Source organism: Xiphias gladius, chromosome 4 (genome assembly GCF_016859285.1).
Source record: "Xiphias gladius isolate SHS-SW01 ecotype Sanya breed wild chromosome 4, ASM1685928v1, whole genome shotgun sequence".
Classification (NCBI taxonomy): domain Eukaryota; kingdom Metazoa; phylum Chordata; class Actinopteri; order Istiophoriformes; family Xiphiidae; genus Xiphias; species Xiphias gladius.
Genome location: NC_053403.1, coordinates 19,910,501 through 19,930,537, shown reverse-complemented (window position 1 = coordinate 19,930,537; position 20,037 = coordinate 19,910,501).

Below are 20,037 nucleotides of genomic sequence, written 5' to 3'. Positions count from 1 at the left end.
AGCAAATACTAGCATGCTAAACTAAGATGGTGAACATGGTAAAGGTTAAACCTGCTGTACATCAGCATGTTAGCATTGTCACTGTGAGCATGTTAGTACGATGATGGTAGAATTTTTAAACCTCCACTATGTCTAATATATGATATAATAAAATATGCTTCACAGGGCTGTTAGTGTAACTGTAGACTATAGTCAAGTTTTATGATAGACACTTCAGACCAACTTAACATTCATCTGGTCCTCCTCCCATTATATACACAGCCTCCAGTTTTTAAAGAAATACTATGCAATGGGGTCCAATTCTAACTTGTACTCCTGCTCTATTTCCATTCCATTTCTATTAGTCGGGGTTCAAATACAAATCATTGTTTTAATACTTGTTTAATTTAGCTACATGGTTAGAATATATTGTTATAATTGTTATTTTGTATGCGTATTTTGTGGCTAAACTTACACATATGTATGAGGAGTATAAAGAGTATAGATATAAAGTATAAAGCAGTCTAAATAATTTTTGAGAACTTCCACTATAAATCTGAATACAGATGTTTTAGTGAAATAAAAAAATGAAGGTAGAGATAGAAACTTTGCGTTCCCTAGTGTAATGAATGCTCTCCATCTCCTGACAAACCGTGTTATCTTTAAAAAAGATATATTCTTAAAGGCAAAATAACCATTTTGAAAATCTACAGCCATGAAGGAAATGTGTTTTCATATGATGTCAGTCTGTTTGCAAATACAACTTCATTAGTTTTGGAGATCAGGAGACTGAGGTGAGAGTACAATGTGTTATATTAGAATGGAAGGCAGATGACAATCCTATTTCCTTTGAGACTTTCCTGCTCACTATGTTCTATTATATTAAACCAAATCAATTATCCCATAGGCATATGCTATATTAAGAAGCTGGGTGGGCATTTTTAAATAGAGTAGGCTGGCTGCTCAAATCCAAACATGCCATGTGTGATTACAGTGATGAGGGCATTGGAATCCTGTAATTGAGACATGCAACATTATGAATGCAAACTGATTGAATATAATTAGCCATGGCTTTTACTTTGTTTGCTTGCATCCTTTAATTAAAAGACTTTTCTTCTCACTTCATCGGAGTAAATTCATATGCAAGGATGTTTGATAAATGATTAGCCTGGTAAGGCCCACTAAGAAAATTAATCGTCCAATTGTGCTACAGTTGCCAAGTGGCCTCTCCCCTTTACTACCTCTGTGACTAAACTGTAGATAACTCAGCAGTGAACATGTATAATCCATAACTAAGCAAGAACAGTGCTGCAGTGTTAACCTGCAAAATTTGGTATTTTCTTCATTTTCAGTCATCATCATTTCAGGCTCATGTGTGTCCCTGATAAAGGTCACATTAGGTGTGACATGAGATCATCCTAGGTAATGTTTCACTGACAGGTTCGTGATGAGCTAAACTACGAATAGATGCTGTAGTTACACCTTCCTCTATGAGTACAGTATATACTTACTTCTAAACTTGGCTACAGAGTTGTGTCTTGACACATCTCTAGCATCTGCCTGCCTGCAGAGAATATTAAGTCTATTCTCCTCTGCTGTCTCTGTGGGTGTGAGGCCTTGTCCTTGCAGAGCAGAATGCACTCCATCCCTGACAAGGGCTCTGCTTTTATCACCTGATGCTGTGAGAGCCAAACGAGGGTTTGGCCATGTTCAGCCATTTATCATCCGCGATCAGTGAGCAGCCACAGGGGCAGAAAGGACCTTGGCTACTTGTTCGCACTCTCCTCCTGCCATTTATTCTTAAAGTCGACCAGGTTTAGTGTCACTGTGGTCTACTGAATTCTCTGCTGGGAAAACAAACATCAACATGGTGACTTTTTCTATGCACAACAGGGCTTGTGTCTGGGGCTTTTGTGGCTGCACACATTGTATCTCACACAAAATACTCGCTTCAAGGTAAAATAGATGATGATGAATGTGGCAAATATGGTTAGAGGAACATTAAATTGAGTGCTTATTTATTCTTTGTCCTAACATCCATTCTGTTTGCCAACTGTAGTACAAGGCGTTCAGCTGAGAAATATGTGCAACTTATAATGAACTGAGATATTTGTATACAGTAAAAAAAATTATTAGCAAGAATCATTCAGCAAACAGCTCTGTACTCCACAATGTTCAATAACTTCAAATGTAACTATATGAATAACTGCATAAGCCCACAAAGCTTCAGTAATGTTATTTTTATTTGGAGTTTGATGAATGTGTGGATAAAACCAACTCAAAGAGGCAGTGTTTGGTGTGTTCAGCTTTAACAAAAGGGAGGGTAGGGAGGTAAATTGGTTGCTTTCCCTAAAATTCTCCTAAAGATAAGAGGTTGTGTACAAATCTCCTTATTCGTGTTAACAAGAGGGTTGCTATTCCCTTTCATCCACCCTGTTTTGCGATACAGCTCTCTCCCATAGTAATAGTTTGTTTGGACTCACCCTCTGACATACTCTCAAACCATGTATTTGCTCTGTCCTGGCTGGTTGAGACAAGGGTTCAGGAGTCATTTTTATTGACTGGGGTCGCACTTAATGCCCACTTCACTATTTCATGAGTTTGCTCTGGAGACTATGACACTGTAGGTAAACAAACATGGTACTGAAAAATAGTATCTAAAATAAAACAATATTTTTAGGAATGCTAGTATGGCATGGCTCTAGGTGCGGCAATGTCATGTCTGTTGGTCAGTCTACTGCTCTGGTCCAGACTGAAATATCTCAACAAGTGTTGGATGGATTGCCTATAACTTTGGTATACACATTCTTGGTGCCCAGAGGATGAATCCTAATGACTTTGGTGATCCACCAACTCCCACTATCCACCATGGGACCATCATCGGGTCAGTGTTTTTACTTATCCTGTCAAATATCTCAACATCTACTGGATGGATTGGCATTTGGTTCAAAAATTCATGGTTTCATGCTAATAAAACCTACTGATTTAGGTGATATTCTATTTTTACCTCTAGCACCACCATGAATTTGACATTTTTAGCATTTAGTGAAACATCTGAACAACTACTAGATGAAGCCATGAAATTTTGTACACACATTCATGGTTAACAGATGATGAATTCTAAAGACTTAGGTGATTCTCTGACTTTTCCCGTAGTGCCATCAGCAAGTTGACATCTGCAATTTAGAGTAAAATATGTCAAGAACTAGTGGATTGATTGCCATGAAATTTGCAACAGATGATCAAGGTCTCTTTTTGATAAATTTAAGTGACTTTTATTCTGGCACCATTATCAGGTCAGTGTTTTCATTTGTCTGGTGAAATGTCTCAACATCTACTCAATGGAACGGAAGTGAATTTTGTATAGACACTCATAATTCCCGGAGAATGAATCTTGGATGAAGACTTTGGTGATTCCCTGACTTTTCCTCTAGTGCCACCATAAAGTTGATGTTTGTGGTTTTGAGTAAAATGTCTCGACAACATTTGGATGAATTGCCATGAAGTTTGGTTCAAACATGTATGACACCCTCAGAATTTGTTGTAATAACTCTGGTTATCCCTTAACTTTTTAATCATCATTTCAAAATTTCAGTTTTCCAAAAAATTAAAAACATTCCCATCGGCCCCAGCTTTACTTCGTCCTTATTCTAATTAGTATATTTTAGCCTGCTAACATGCTAAACAAAGATGGTGTATACAATCAACAACCTTTTTTTTGAGCCTCAAATATTTAGCTTTGGCCATGTTACACCTTATAATAATTTTAGATAAGCATCATTAACAGCAGCCTTATTTCGTAATGAGCTTTGTACATGTTGATGTCTGTACAGAAAAAGTTGAAAATGCATGACTACTGCATTGCTATTTATTAGTCTCTGGCTCTCTTAACAGGCATTTGTATTAGCAAAGTAAAGGTTATTAAGTTTAAGAAGGCCTATTGTGCTCAGAACAAATTTCACAGTTGGAAAATGGAATTTACAAATTCATGTATGCCATACTCGTTTCCTAACTTCTGAATTGAATTCTTACACCAGAGTCAACATGATATCATTCATAATCATGTTTTGCTAATGTACTGTATATTTTTAGCAATCAACCCCCTCCATCTCCACTCTCGTGAATTATAATAACAAAAGCCAGATGATTTGTTCCTGTTCCTTTTGTAGTGCTTTCTTTTCTTCTACCTGTCTCAAGGAGAAAGGAGTGATGCAATAGCCTGATATCAACATCTGTGCCTCTGAGAAAAAAGTGCTGGCCAGATAAGTTACTCACATGTGTACAGAGGAGGGCTGTATATTGGGGGAGGATATGCAGGACAGACAGATAAAGAGAATAGCGTGAATCGAAGCTGCAGCTGCTGCAAGACATAGTAGTAACTTCAATATGACCTCAACAAATATAAGGCACTTCAGCACACAATTACTTCCTATCACGAACCAGCATTACTGCATGGATTATTCACAGTATGGACAAAGTATTGTTTTTTTGTATTAAGTTGTAGTTTTATCTCTTTTGCCAGAAATTTATGTAGGAAAGAGCAGTCGTTTTGTTTCCTTCTCATTTCTCCTTTTCTTTGTTTAGTTGGGGAGTTAAGTTTAAGATTGCAAATTTAATTACTTTTTGGGTAATTTATTTAGTATTGTGGTTTTATTTCTAGTTCGGTCTTTTGCCTGGGATCTCCCTGACGTTCAACTTTAACTTCAATATTTGGCAATAAAAAATGAGAATGAACAAAGTGACTCCCCATACATAAACCTAAGTCATTCCTGCTACATCAGTTTCAGAATCACACATCTTCCTCTGTGTAACCAGGAGACATTATACATAGATAACAGTATAAAGGGAATCTTGCTCTTCATCAAAACTGAGACACTTTAGAAAACACTTTGAATCCTCTCACCATGGGAAACTAAGACTCTATAAATAATGTAGATGACATTGTACAGAACTGCATAAAACTTCACAGGTTAAATTTATACCTTGGCCACTTATTCTGATCCATAGGGAGTTGCTGCAACATCAGATAGAATAGATCAGTGCCTGTGTACCTGTTCTTGTATTCCATGTAATTATGCCTAAGAGTAAAGTTTTATGCAAATCCCCCTTTTTAATTTCTGGGTGTTCTTTTGTTTAGCCTTCAGAATAATTGTTTAGAAATGGGGTATAAAGGGATACAACATACCATGAATTAAGTATTTTATATCATTGAGGGGAAAAGAGTCCAAAACAAACCCAGAAAAATACTGCCCTAATTCATTCTAGACTCACAGTCTGGTCTCAGGAGAGGTCCAGAAGTTCTTGCAGGTTTGTTGTCTTGCCCAGGACTCGAGGCGTGCTTTGACACAAGGCACACTTGTCCAGGCTTGTGGTGGCTCATTGATTGGGTCACAGAGCAGCAACACAGTTGCTGGTTCAGGTCTCTGTCCTGGGGAGACTAGCTAATCACAGTCTCTAGTTTTTGTGTCAGACTTCAAAGTCAGTGATGAACTTTCACACTCAAATTACAAATGCTTTACAATAATTAAAGGTTGAGATATAATATCACTTAAAATATTTTATAAATTAATGTTTTGAGTCAGAATTTGTTGACTTTTGGAAAAGAATAAAAGCCTACAAAGTCCTGAGTCAGAGCTTGCACTGCAATAGTTCACATTCGGCCATCACAGCACAAGCCAAAAACCATGTTTAAACTTCAAAATTACATGTATATACATCTGTCTTACAATTTTCTCCACTAAGTGGTCAAAAAATTATGTGTCTCATGAAAACATTTTTGTGACGTCAAATGAAGTTGGTTGTAAGGATATACTCAGATTGTCTGTTGTATCAGTGTGTGTGTAAACCAAATGAGAGGGATGGAAAGTTATAAATGGACAATACACACACTCACAGTGTGTTCCATTTAGCAGTAAAACACTCCCAACTGTGAACATGCTATAAAGGCTACACTCAAGGAAAATATAGTCTTTATAAAAACAGGAAAATGGGAGACACTACTGTTCAATAATAAAACACACAAATGTACAAACAAACACATACACTTGAGAGTTTTTTGGCTCCCTCTTCATTACTCATCATCACTCATCAGAATGTGATGTTTCACTATGCATGGAGAGAGGGTTTTATTTAGAGAACAGGGGTCAAGGACGTACACACAGTTTTTAGGGAATGAAATATTGTTAACAAAAAATGTCTTGATAAAATGATTAATTTTGAGTAATTTATTTTAGCCTTGGATATACAGAACAAGTCATTCTGTCAACCTATGATTCATCAGCAGACAACTACACTACGGGTCAAAAGTTTTAGAACCACCATTTTTCCAGTTGTTACTGAAATTTACATAGTGTAATGTTTCAGTTTACTCTAAAGTTAAAGCATAGAACAAATAACGAATAAAGATTTAAAAAAAAGGACTCATGGAATGTTAAATTATAAATTTAATCTATATTTTTGACTCATTCAGCAGCTGAACGCTCTCGTGGCATTCTGACTGACCAGTCTCTGTCTTCCTTTGTTACTTACCTTTTTCTCACCATTCTGATAGCAATATACAGTTCTGCTTCCTGCAGCACAGTATTGTCCTAATGATGCATCAGAGGGTGTAGTAACACAGTTTGTTCCAACATTGCCTTTGTACAGACGTAGGGTTTCTACAGGTACCTTATGACAAATGTCTGGCCAGAGTGCCACACTTAGTTATTGAATACTTTACCTGTTCTCTGTGATCGATACCTAATTAGACCATCTTTTTCCTGACTTGATGGATTATTGCTTAGAATAAAAGGGTTTGTCTGAGAGGTGAGAGCAGCCCAGCAGGCTTATAAAGACAGGAACGGTTGGAGTGATCAGTGACCATGCATCATTACTCTGCAGTCAAAGGTAACAAAGTGTCTTGAATCATGGTTAACAACATTAGAGGCAGAAAATAGGGAAGGATGTCAGATGCTTAGTTTGTTAGCCAGGCCGCTATTGATGTAACTATGTTAACTCGGCCACCGTAGTGCAAAGAGGGGACAAGACAATTAATAATCCTGATTCAAAATATATTCTTCTGTTTGCAGATTGAAAGGTGCTTTTAGTAATTTGTGATTGATAAAAAGAGGCAAAAAATTGATGTGTCACCTTGCTGACCTAAAGTTTTAAAAACACTGAAGAACAATGTTCCATTATAGTTTGCTTTAGGTATACTGAGAGGCATCATAAATCCATATGTGCAGTTCATACTAATTATATAAGGACACTGTATTAAAATGCATGTTTATGTGAATCAAATACATTGTGCCATGTTCAGTAATGGCAAGTCTCTCTCATTTTTAGCCATGCTAGCTAGCAGCTTTAGGGATAGAAATGTGAGTCTGACTGTTGGTTGATCCACCACTACGATCCAGACTAACATATGTCACCAAATATGTGATGGATTGTTATGGCATTAAGAGGCAAAGTCCCTAGAAGATGGAGCCCACTGACTTTGGTAATCCAAAAACCTAATGCTGGTTGTAGCACCACCATGAGATTAACATTTACAGTCTTGAGCAAAATGGCTTGACAACAATGGCATGGATTACTATGAAATGTATATCCGCTGTGGAACATGTATATATCTATATATATTTCACAGAGGATTAATCCATTTGACTCTGGTGAAATAAACTTAAAGTAAACGGATTTTTGGATGAAGCAATCTGAAGACATTACTTAGGGCTCTAAGAAATGTGATGGGAGTTTTTCACTGTTCTAATGCTTTATAAACCAAACTACTTACTGATTCATCAACAAAATAACCAAATGTCAGTGATGGAATGTAACTAAGTATATTTCCTCAAGTACTGTAAGTAAAACTTTTAGGTACTTGTATTTAACTTATAAATAGTATAAAAAAAATATAAAGTTGTTTAAATTAGCATTAGATAATAATATAACAATCACAGGGGCAATCTTTCTGCATGATGCACATTTTTATTTCTGGTACTCTAAGTGCTTTGTGCAGATAATACCTATGTACTTTTATTTAAGTAAAATTTTTAACCAATTAACTCATTACTTACCCTAAGAAGTATTCTAACTTCAGAGTCTGTCGCAGTGTGTCACACAGTCTTTCTAATTTTATGGACATAAATCCACCACTTGAATGTGATGTCTCCCAACACATTCTGAATAACATCCCTGGTAAATTTGAACAAATCACCACTTAAAGTTGAGCTAGAGTGGAGATTATCCCTCCCATCAACCTGTCCTTTGTTTCCCTCCTCCCAAGGACAGAGGCGGGTGTTGATAAGACTCATTTAGCACAATGCAACAAATGAAGGCTCACCAGAATGCAAAGATAATGAGATAATGGGATAATAAGATTGCTTCGAAGTAGATAAACATCCAGTAAATATTGCTGGCTGTCACAGGTGTTTTTGCATGGAGTGTGTTTAATCAGCCCTCATCAACATTCACAATGCAAAGTGGTCGTCCTTTGGAATTTAAACAAGGGTAAAAGATATGGCTGATGGTTGAAAACACTTTACTGTATATCCCGAAAAGTATTTCAGGAAATAAAATCAGTGTTTCAGAAAGATATGTCAAAATCATATTAGTAATACAAATAGCTGGCCACACTAGGAAATTAAATTCTCAGATGTCTTCATCATGTGATCAGCTGAATTTCTTCGTGAGGCATGCTGTCAGCTTCGACCAGCTATGGTACATTTTCATCAAAGGGAATAAATAATCCTGTTGGTCTTGGCAAATGGATTGGCTAATGTCAGGAACAATAACGCAGTTGTTATTAGCCAAGGACTTAACATCTATGCCCATATCAGATCAATTATAGATTAAAAAATTTGATTTGTTTGCTTGTTTTCTCTGACATGCGCTGTCTCATATAACGATATGATTGATTTATATATAAAAAAAGTGAAGATTAAAAAAAAATGTGTTAGTGCATGTGTTAATGTGTGTGGCTTTGCAAAAGCATGTTGGCAGTTGCTGATATATGTATCAGTGTTTGGAAACCATGGCAATTAGAGCGTACCTGTGAACACTGGAGATGATAAATTAACCTTTTATGCTGCTTTGCATGTTGAGTACTGAAATTTAGATTCATTACTCAACATAAGAAAAAATATTACCGGACTAGCCACACTACCCCCACCTCACTGAGCACTTTTGGAGAAACATATCAAGCAGTCACCTCCTATCGAGTCAATAGATTTTTAGCAACCTCAGCTACGCTTTTTCAGCTTTAGCTGATTGCTTGACATATTTCCTCAGTGTCGCTTGGCTCACCTACAGTTGTCAGTTCTCCAGACATAGCTGTTGAAGCCATTCCCCTGGCTGCTCAGTTAATTCACAGAACAGCCTGTCTTCATTTTTTTTTGCCTCGACTCTGGCCAGTTCTGTCAGCCCAGATGTCTCCATTGCCCAGGGTGGCGCTGTCTATCTGGCTCTGGCCTTGCCCCTCTACTTCCCTCCCGGGTCCCTTACCTGTCTTATTTATCTCTCACTTCCCCTATTCTCCTCTATTAAATCTTTTCCTCTTTCATCCCACTCTATTTTTGCGACCCAGCCCCTCTTGCACTACTGTGCAACTTTTGCAACACTCCCAGAGGTGCTATAGCCAAACAGCCAGCAGTCAGCCAGGAATTCTTCACTCCAAAGCTGGGTGACTTCACTTCAGCAGCAAAGCACCAACAATGCATAACTGATAAAGACGTTATGGGGCTAAGGTAAATTTGTCGCAAGTGATATCAAACATTAGCAAGATGCTGTTTTATATAAACATCAGACTCAGTCAAATTTGGCCTCAACCTCCCTGTATTCTCTCTCTGAGTAGCTGGCCGGATGCAAATCGATAAAGTAATTTTCCCCAGACTTGTCGTAATTAACAATCTGTCATGTGTGCTCAGGGGAACTGTGGCATTTCAATGGAAGCGACTTCCAGCTGCTGTTGGGATGCCTGTGATTTAAGAAGTTTAAGACAGGAAGGCGTGAGGAGCTCTACATGAGTAAGTATTCAAAATGGCCAATCCACTCTGCTCGTTATAGTCTGTATACTTAAAAACCGATTTCAGCTGACATAAATTGCTAATGTCAGTATTTAAGTGGAGTGTGGGGTGTTTTTTGTTTAAAGATAATACGTAAAAAATTCTCAAATATCACTACCTTAAATTCATCATTTAGTCTCTAAAATTTAAATTTGTTAGACTCATATTTTAAACCATGTAGTAGGGTGAGAATTACAATTTTATAACTAGTATTTACACATTTCTAATTAATACAACATTAGTACGATATACAAATAACAGTTTAGGCTTTTAAGTATTTCACAGGATTTGGGAATATATTATGTAATTTGAGGACAAATAAACCAAAAAAAAAAAAAAAAGAGAAAAACAAGAAAACAAGTTTCCATGTTTTGAATATCAAGATCAACAAGAAGAACTTAAACTCCCATTATATATATTTAATGAATTTGACAAATGCATTTGTGCATCCTGTTGTCATTAAATATAGTATACTGTACTGGAAGCAGTCACTTTTTGCATTATAATGCAGGACTGGACTTGGCAATAATTCAGCATTATTATTAATTGACTTCCAGCGGGATCATGTCATGATAATCATTGTTGGATAGTAATGCATCAGTTAGTAAAGCAATACAGTAATGTGATTACTTTTTTCAGTAATGAGTAGATTCACTAATTACATTACAGTTAATAGTCCCAGTACTTCTCCATTATTTCGACATATTAGAATTCTATTTGTTTTCTCTTGTACCAGGAGTTTAGTGAAGGGTTGACATTAGTGTCTTCTCTGTACGTTCAGAGGACAGTCTGTGTGATCCGTTAGCTTAGCGCAGTGGCAGGTGCTGTTGGAAAGGTGGATAGCCTCTACCAAACAAGGAAAAAAAGGCCACTTGGCAACTCAAAGACTGTCTTTTTACATGTTGTGTTATTATAGTTTCCAGCTATTTAGTGTTAGTTTTTTCCACATTTGGTTGGTAAGCCTGTATTTGTGGAAACCTCTCTGGATTACTGTGTATGGTCAGTCACAAAGCTAACATCTATGTGTTGTATTTCACACGTTAAATAAAGAAGATGTGACATAGGTTGGGAGACTCTGGAGTTGTTTAAAGTCACTGACTTTAAACAAATAAAAAAGAGCTGAGCAGAGTTATAAAAGTAAAATAATGAATAATGTAACTAAATTGTAAAATTTTGATGCCTAAACTGAAGAGGAGACAGAGAGTAGAGAAGCAGGAGGAAGGATTGTGAAGCTCTTAGGTGATTGTGCAAAAAGCAGATTTGATTCATATTCATATGTCCTCAATATTTTCTACATTCAGTGCACGTCCTGTAAATAACTGAATATGTGCTCAGTTGAGCGTTTATGGGAGATTTTTAGATGACATGTGAAATAAGAAGTTTTCACTGCCACCATAAAAGTGGAGAGTCCAGGTGATCAGTCAAATTTATGTTAGTGCTGAATTCCATATTTATTTCCTGTGTGAAATGAACTGACCACAACAGTAGACACACACAGACACACAAAACTGCAGTGTATTAACAACAAATGAGATTTCATTTGTTCATAGGTATTAATAGACTGCACGTAGAAGTGTGACACTAATAGGTATATGGAATTATTTGTGAAGCCACAACTGCAATAACTAACAGTAGCGACAATCATCCGGTTTCATTTGTTCCCACTGGGAGTTATACGGCTATTAAATCTGAACTATTGACTCTGGAGAAAAGCTGAAAGAACTGTGACTGTGAAGGATTATATTGCCTCAGCTGGTGTTTGTATGTGTGTATGTGTAGGTTACCTTTTATCTTTGACATGAGGGATGATGGGATCTACAGACGTCTTGAAAAAACAACCTGTTCCACCTGGCAGCATGGCAAAAAAAGAAAAAAAAAAATACCCTCTTTCAATCTTGATCTCATCTTATTGTACTAACACGTAGGAGCATTACCTTATTTTTCCTCACTCCCTCTTCTCTCTTTATGTTTTAATTTGTCAGTTTGACTGGTGATTGGTAGTTTGATGGAGTGAAATACAACAGTGAGATGACATGAGATCTGACCATGCCCACATTCGATGCTTCACTGTCCATGATTTTTGCCAGGGGAAGCAACAACAAACACACTCACAAAGACCTGGCAACCAGGCCAACACATAAACAAGATAAACAATGTCTCCAGGGGCAAGCAAGAGGAGCAGAGGAGGCAGGGAAGTGCTGTGTTTGTTCTCTGATCAATGCCATACATAGTGCATGAGTTCCCTAAGACCTATGGGTAGATGTTGTTCACTTCTATAAGAGAAAGTTCAGACAAAGAGAGAGATCCAGTATTGAGATGAATAAAGGTAAAATAAAAGAAGCATTGAATGTGTGTGAGTTAGAGAGAACCAGGGATAGAGTTTCTCATCTCAGATAATAAAATGGGATGTTAGCTCAGATTGATCTGCAAGTTCAGCCAAGCAAAGGCCAGGGACAGTCCAGCTTTAAGCAGGAAAATAAACAGAGAAAACCAAAACGTCTGGATTATATCGTGATGCCCTTCCACAGAGGTTTCCCACCAATAAATACATGAACACTGGCTATTGCTGAGCTCTCAGAGAAAATTAAAAGACAAAATTGGCTTCATAAATATTAATCTGTGCAAGGGAGAGGTTGTGCCCTTCACAATTTTTTCATGCTCTCTGGAGCGCATTTGTCAAGAGTAAACAGTATCCTCCTGTTTACCTAATGCAGAACATTTGGCAGGTGAGTGGGCATAATTGATGCCTTCATCTTCTATTCTTGAGGATGTAATTTAACACCTTCCTCTTCCTCCTGAGTATTCTTCCTCACAATTGCACTTTCATTTGTTCTTTCAGCAGCAGTGCCTTGGTTCATTTGGAATTAAAGGTGGAAAGCAAGTTAATTTCACAGCATTTTGGGACGTTAGCAGCACTCTGGGGCCCGTAAGTGTATCGTAGATTGTCTTATTTGCTTTGTTTTTTTGGGGGGCGGGGGGGTTAATATATCATTAGCTGTTTACTAGAGTGTGACGGAATCATTAGGGGGCAGAAACTAAGCCAATAATACTTTTCTTTAAGCCTTTATGTGCTGTTATTATCCATGAAGTATGGATTACAATTGTTTAGCCAATAAATCTTATGGTTTTACTCACATACAATATACTCCACACTAGGGCTGTGCAATGTGGATAAAACCTTTTACCAAGGTATTGGTAATTTTATATATTGTAACTAACTCTTTTTTTTTATTCAAGTGCTAAACTATTCTGTAGCTAAAATAACCAGACAGGAATGCCTGTTTTTGTCTAATCCAATGAATTAAATACCTGACAGCAGCTCAAATATACTGCCAGAAGCAGATGATGTCTCTTTTACGTTCAATTCACTTTTGATTTCACTTCAGACATCAAGAAATTGTGATCATAATGTTTTCCATCCATAATTGTGCACCACTTTATTGATTATACAATAATCCATAACCATCTGCCACTGAAATACCACTGTAGTGCCATGTGTACGGTAAGGGTAGAATTAAAAATTTAGTTTTTTATATATTGTATTTCTTTATTAACAGAGTAATTTTTAATATTCAATTCAGTCTAGATTCGCTAGTTTTACATGGAAAAATTATTGCTCACAATCTGGTAAAGAAATCGTTACCTACTCCCCAACCAGTTTCTTATCACATCATGTTGGTGAATGCAGCAACATGTCTGCTATACTGCTATTAAAAATGTAGAGCTCCAGGTGTTACCTGGGTCAGACTTGTAAAGAAGAAGATTTGCATTTGTCCTGAGGGTTTTATTAGCAGAAAGAGAAGTTTTAATTCATCTATGATATTTCATGAGACTGTGTGAAATGTTCTCAATGTATCAGTGTCCAAAAAGCCTCAGAAGAAAACGGTAGAATATTTAATTGAAATGACAAGTTAAATGCACAAAATTTAATCAGTGGATCTGCCATGTGTAATTTTGGCTTACAGTGACAACAGCACTTTTGTTATAGACTGAAGATGGAACAGATACCTTGCTGCCTTCAGATGGCTACAAGAATACTCACCAGAGCACTTTTCAAAATTAAAACCAATTCAGTGTAGGAAAATACAAGAATAGAGAAAAAAATATTTTTAAAGGAGATAAAAGACAGCTAAAAGTAAAATCAGGAAAGGATCTCCAATTAACGTATGTTTTAAGAAGGGACTTAAAAGACATTACTGAGTCAGCTGACCTGATTTCCTTCAGCTGGGCTTCTGGAACAGATAAAAAACCTCTGCCCATGGATCTCAAAATACGTACCGGCGTGCATGGTACTAAAAGGACAGAGATATAGCGGGGAGAGAGGCCTTGAAGAGCCTTAAAAGTAAACAGGAAGATCTTGAAATCAATTCTAAAAAATACTGGGAGCCAGTGTGGAGAAGCTAAAACAGGAGTCCTGTCACGTCTGTTGGTTCTGGTTAAAAGCCTGGCAGCTGAGTTCACGATCTACATGATCATATGTCAGTTGGTTAAAAATGGAAAATAAATATGGAAAGACAAGCAACACATGGATGAGGGGGATTGCATGATTTTAGGGAGATTTATATCGGATTGGCAGTTTGGATTGTGCAAAATGCACTAATTCTTGGCGGCAAGATTGCAGTGCACCTCAGGATTTGCGTCACCACACCTTATTCTCCGCCTCTCCTCCCGCAATTGACGGGAATAGGAAGCATTCTTTAAATTTTTGCTTTTGGTTTTGAAACTCCCATACTCTTTAAATGCTCAGTATTGCAATACAGCCCCATGCACAGGAGGAGTTTAGCAACTGGTCAATCTGCATTCAATTCCAATGTTCAATGCCAATGTGGGATGTGGTGTGCCTTTTATTTAGCCAGACAGAAAGTAATAAACCTGATAAAGATTGACTGAAGACTGAATTGCTATTTTGTTTCACATCATTATTCAGTCTGACATTCACTCAAACAATCAGTGATGTGTTTTTCTAGCTGACATAATTTTTAGCCAAAAGAAAAGCTACGGTAGCAGTTGCTAAGAGCAGTTAACTTAAGGTTTGTAATGGTGATCAAAGAAATATGCCAATTTAAGAGTTTTAAATTTCTATAAATTAACTGTTAGATAAGTGTAGTTGCACTTATCTAACTTATGTTTGTTGGAATTTCTGTGGCCATTTTCTATCAGTGATTTTCTGGCTCAGGAAGATGATGTTCACATTCTCAATTAAGCTTGGTTGTAGTTTTTCCAACCATGGACACTGCCACAAGTTAAAAAAACACCGGACCTATTCAATCAACTGAAAAACACTGGGCTTTAGCCAGCAAATCAGAGGTCTGCAGTCAGGCTAGAATTTTATGGTGGTGTAAGAATGGGTGTTTAATACATCTAATTTATCTAATACATCTCATTTAACAAGAGTTTAAATTGCCTAATTATAACCATACCTACAGCAGTTACCATGTATGGATATATATATCCTCTCACATTATCTATTGCCCAACCTTAGTCCACACAGGGTCCATTTTTATGCTGTGTCCTTGAGCAAGCAAGGGACCCACGAAGCCCCACCACCATCTTCTTACTGCCTTACTGCTGCTAATGATGTGTGCACAAAATTAACTGTCTCAGAGCATTATGAAAATTAAGTCCTGATGAAATTGTGTGTAATTTGATGGTTTTATGGCAGTATATCTCAGTGTGTGTCTGTGTGTGTGTTCATGGATGAATGAATCCAAATGTTAAACATTTATGCATTATATTTAACTCAATCTGTCCTTGCCCATCTGTTGGTATCCCTTAGATACTGTATGTATTTTCACAGTACTCTATGTATATAGTCCAGACAAACACACACCAAACCTACACACACACACCTGTACCTCCTCTTCTTTTCCTGTCCCTCCAATGTAACGAACTGAAGCTAAGCTTCGCTCCGATGGCTGGACTCCAGGGAGCTGTTGGTCTACCTGTTGACAGCCACATCAGATCTTATTCCCTACACAGGAACACAATCATACAGTGAGAGGGAGAGTGGGCTCCAGCTATGGAATACTGATGTAGGAACAGGGCATCTTCAAGATGAGCTCAGAGAGGCCAAGGAACTTAGAGACCAGGGGATGAATTCTTAAAGATACAGTTTGTAGAACTTGGCAATGTTCTTGAAGGAATCAAAGGAATATCAAGAATACTGAAGAGTGGTATGAGTTTCTGGGAGGCTGCAGAAGAAGAGTTTAAAGGGGAATTGCCATGAGAATTACCTTTTGGTTTTGGCTGTTTGCAAAAGTTCTATTTTCCCAAAAGAAATTCATGAGTTACTCAAAGGAAAGTTTGCAGTTGAAAGCTCTCAAAGTGAAAACAAATTCTATGATTGAAAGACATTTTTAGCTATGTTGGCAGCGTGGCTCTAGGTATGGTTATATCGCCCACTTGGTCTAGACTGACATATCTCAACAAACGTTAGATTGATTACCATGAAGTTTGTTACAAATAACCTTGGTCCCCAGAGGATGAATCTCACTGACTGTGGTGATCCCCTGACTTTTCATATGGCACCACCACCATGTCAAAGGTCAAACTTATCCAGTGATCATCTCTAATTGCCGCATAATTTTGTACAAATATTGATGGTTCCCACAGGATGAATCCTAATGACTTTGGTGATGCCAAAGTCATTAGGATTCGGTTGGTCCGTGCAGAACTGAAATATGTCAACAAGAATTGGCTGGTTTGCCATGAAGTTTTGTACTGCCATTCATGGTCCCCAGATGATGAATCCAAGTGAATTTGGTGATCCTCTGACCACCATGAAATTTACACTGTAGATTTGAGTGAAAAATCTTAACAACTATTGGACTGATATCCATTAAATTTCTTGACAAACATTCATGTCCACACTCTAAATTTTTTCATCTAATATCAAGTCAAATTTTTTTATCTATCCAGTACTTTGGTTTATGACCAAATGCATGTTTTCATGCTGATGTTAGTATTTAGCTCAAAGCACTGCTTGGCTTAAGTACAGCCTCACAGACTCTTAGCCTAATTGTGTCTAGAAATGAAAAAAAAAGTATACAGCAGCTGAGGCTCTTATAAAACGATGTTGTTTCACACATAAGCATTGGTTGATTAAAAAGATGCCTTTTCAGTGTTGTTTTATGTCTTTTAGAGGATTCCAAGTAAGCATGACTGGATAGCTGTTATTTAAGCATAATGTATAGAAGTTGATTGAATGATAATGGACTATTTCCTGACCCTGAAATATGAGAGTACAATAGGAATATGAATTTTGACTTTTCCTTCAACCGATTCTCTATATTCATTCTCAAATCCTTCAATATGGAGGTAGCATTAGCCTAAAGGATACTAGGGAAATACTTTTTTTTGGCCGAAAAAGAAGCCAGTTCAGATTGCGACCATCTGGTAGCCTGTAAGGAGAATCTGAATAAGAAGTACTTTGTTCTCTCTCTACAGCTGATGTTGATAAGCCCCACTTTCTCCCGAGGAGCTGTTCACAGGCCAAAAGTAGAAGTCTTGTTGTACTGAGCAGCTCCAAAAATGTATCATGTATAACTTTGCAAGGGAGAATGAGGTTACAGCTGAAAAAAGGTAAGTCAAACTGAAAAATCTTCTCCAATTAAGTAAACATTTCAAAATACTGTAGTTAATTTTTGCTGTATTACTCCACTAGGATTTCTCCAAGAGTCTGTTTATGTTTCCTGCCTACTGTAATTGGAATAGTTCGTGCTGATTATATAGCAGTCAAAACAAGCAAGCCATTTTAGGTGAATTACAGTATTATTCTCATCTAATAGCTGTCTTAAAATGTTAATCATGCATGCTAATTCCTGGTTTAGTGTGCCTATGGATTAGAAGCCCATGTAATGTACAGTTAATCCCAGATACACTGCACTGAAACTCCGCCTAGAAGCATTTTTCATCATCAAAAATTTTCCCTCTAATTATGTCTCCTGAGAGAGGATCAATTCCCACTTGAGATGAGCTTGTACATGCAGTATTCTAAGGTTCACATGTATTTGGAATACAGAATACATACCCTTGATCAAAAACTCATAGCTATTTCTTTATATCTAGATCCATAGACTGGAATTGATGGATGCCCTATTTCATATTATGCAGCTGCTAATAGAATTTAATCCCACCACAAGGCAGAATATTTCTATCCTCCTATTCGCTCTGATATCTTTAAAAATCAGTTCTGCTTCCTGCCCCTGTGCAGTCACATTAAATAACCAATCAGTCTCTTTAAAGTTCAGTAGAGATATTCAAGAGCAATTTCCAAAACTGTGCCACCGTGAACTCACAAACAATAGCTAAAATCAAATTTAATGCGACTCATCTTCTTTTAGTGAGTGTGTGTTCTTCTGTGCTTTTCAGAAATATTAATAACCTATTAATTATCAGAAAAGTTTGAGAAATAGCAAGGAATGAGCGAAAGAGGGATTGAGGCCACACAGATCTGAAAGAATACAAAGAGAAGTGAAAAAAAAGGCTGGAATTGGCTTCATACTCTCCAACCCAGCACATTCTCCTCAGAGACTCATGATTGTTATGCCCCATTCAAAGCATTTGCCTGTGATCTAATTTCTGACGTTCTCTAATATATTTTGATCAAATCTACAAATAAACCCACAATATTACTGCTTCTGATTTTAGCAGGCTGGATTACGACCGAGCAAGCTTCATAAAGTGACAATTCTTGTTTTGGAATACTTTTGTCTTCACTGCTTTCTGCAATATCTGCACATTGCAACAGTTAATGTTATGGATGGGAAATATCATGGTTTATGTTTAATTAAAACACTTAGGTTGATTGTGTGTGATGGGAGTGGTAATTTGGTCTCCTGCATGAAAGTCAAACATTTTAAAACTGATTCATTACTCCAAACTCAACACTCTAATTTTCAGCCTTGCTACACATATGGCACACTGAACATTGAGACTGGAAAATAAATCCTGAGGTCCAGAATCATCCAAAATCGACAAAGATCCCTGAGATAATGGGTTGTATTAATGCAAGATATCTTTCCTCTCTGGGGCCTAGGTGGGTGTACTTATAAATCCATCTCATTTGCTGAATAAGAGGGAAATATTGTATCATGTACTGCACAATTTTAATCTGACAGCTGTAGCTAGTTATTTTGCAGAATAAGGGTGTGTGAAGAACCCCTTAAGAATTTACATTCAAAACAAACTAAGGTCATAAAATCTGATGCATCATCAAAGATTGATCAAGCCAGCAGTATAAGGCATATTGGTGTTAAAATGTTTCTTACAGATGGCCAAGATCTCACAGGGCATTCCCCCCTGCTCAACTGCAAGGTGCAGGTGTTAGCAATATTGCTACAGACCGGCAGGCTCAATTCAATTCAATTCAATTTTATTTATATTGCGCCAAATCATAATAGAGGTTATCTCAGGGCAATTTTCATATAGAGCAGGTCTAGACCATACTCTTTATAGTTATATTTACAGAGACCCAACATTCCCCCATGAGCAAGCACTTGGCAAAAACATCAAGGAAAACAGAACCAGAGCATGGTCGGCGGCCGTCTGGGTTTGGGGGGGTTACATATAAAGATGTATAATAATAATGAGACTAATAATAAAACTAATAATTATAATAATAGGGTGAATAATAATACTAATAAAACCAAATATAATAATAGTAATGTAAATCATAATAATTGTAGTAGTGTGGGTGTTGAGAAGGATAACGAGGGCAGTAGGTGGCTTGCAGTCACAGATCCAGACTCTGCAGCTCCAGGGGCAGTAATACCTGCAGAAAGCGACAGGAGGAGAGAGGAGAGAGACAAGCAAGCACAAAACTACGGGAGAGAGAAGAAGTCAAGTTAGCAATGAGCATTGATGTGATATGAATGCGTACAAATGGAGAGGAAGAGGAGGAGACAGGAGGAGCTTGGTGCATCATCGGAAGTCCCCCTGCAGTTTAGGCCTATAGCAGCATAACTAGGGGGTGGTTTAAGCCAAGCCTGAGCCAGCCCTAACTATAAGCTTTATCAAAAAG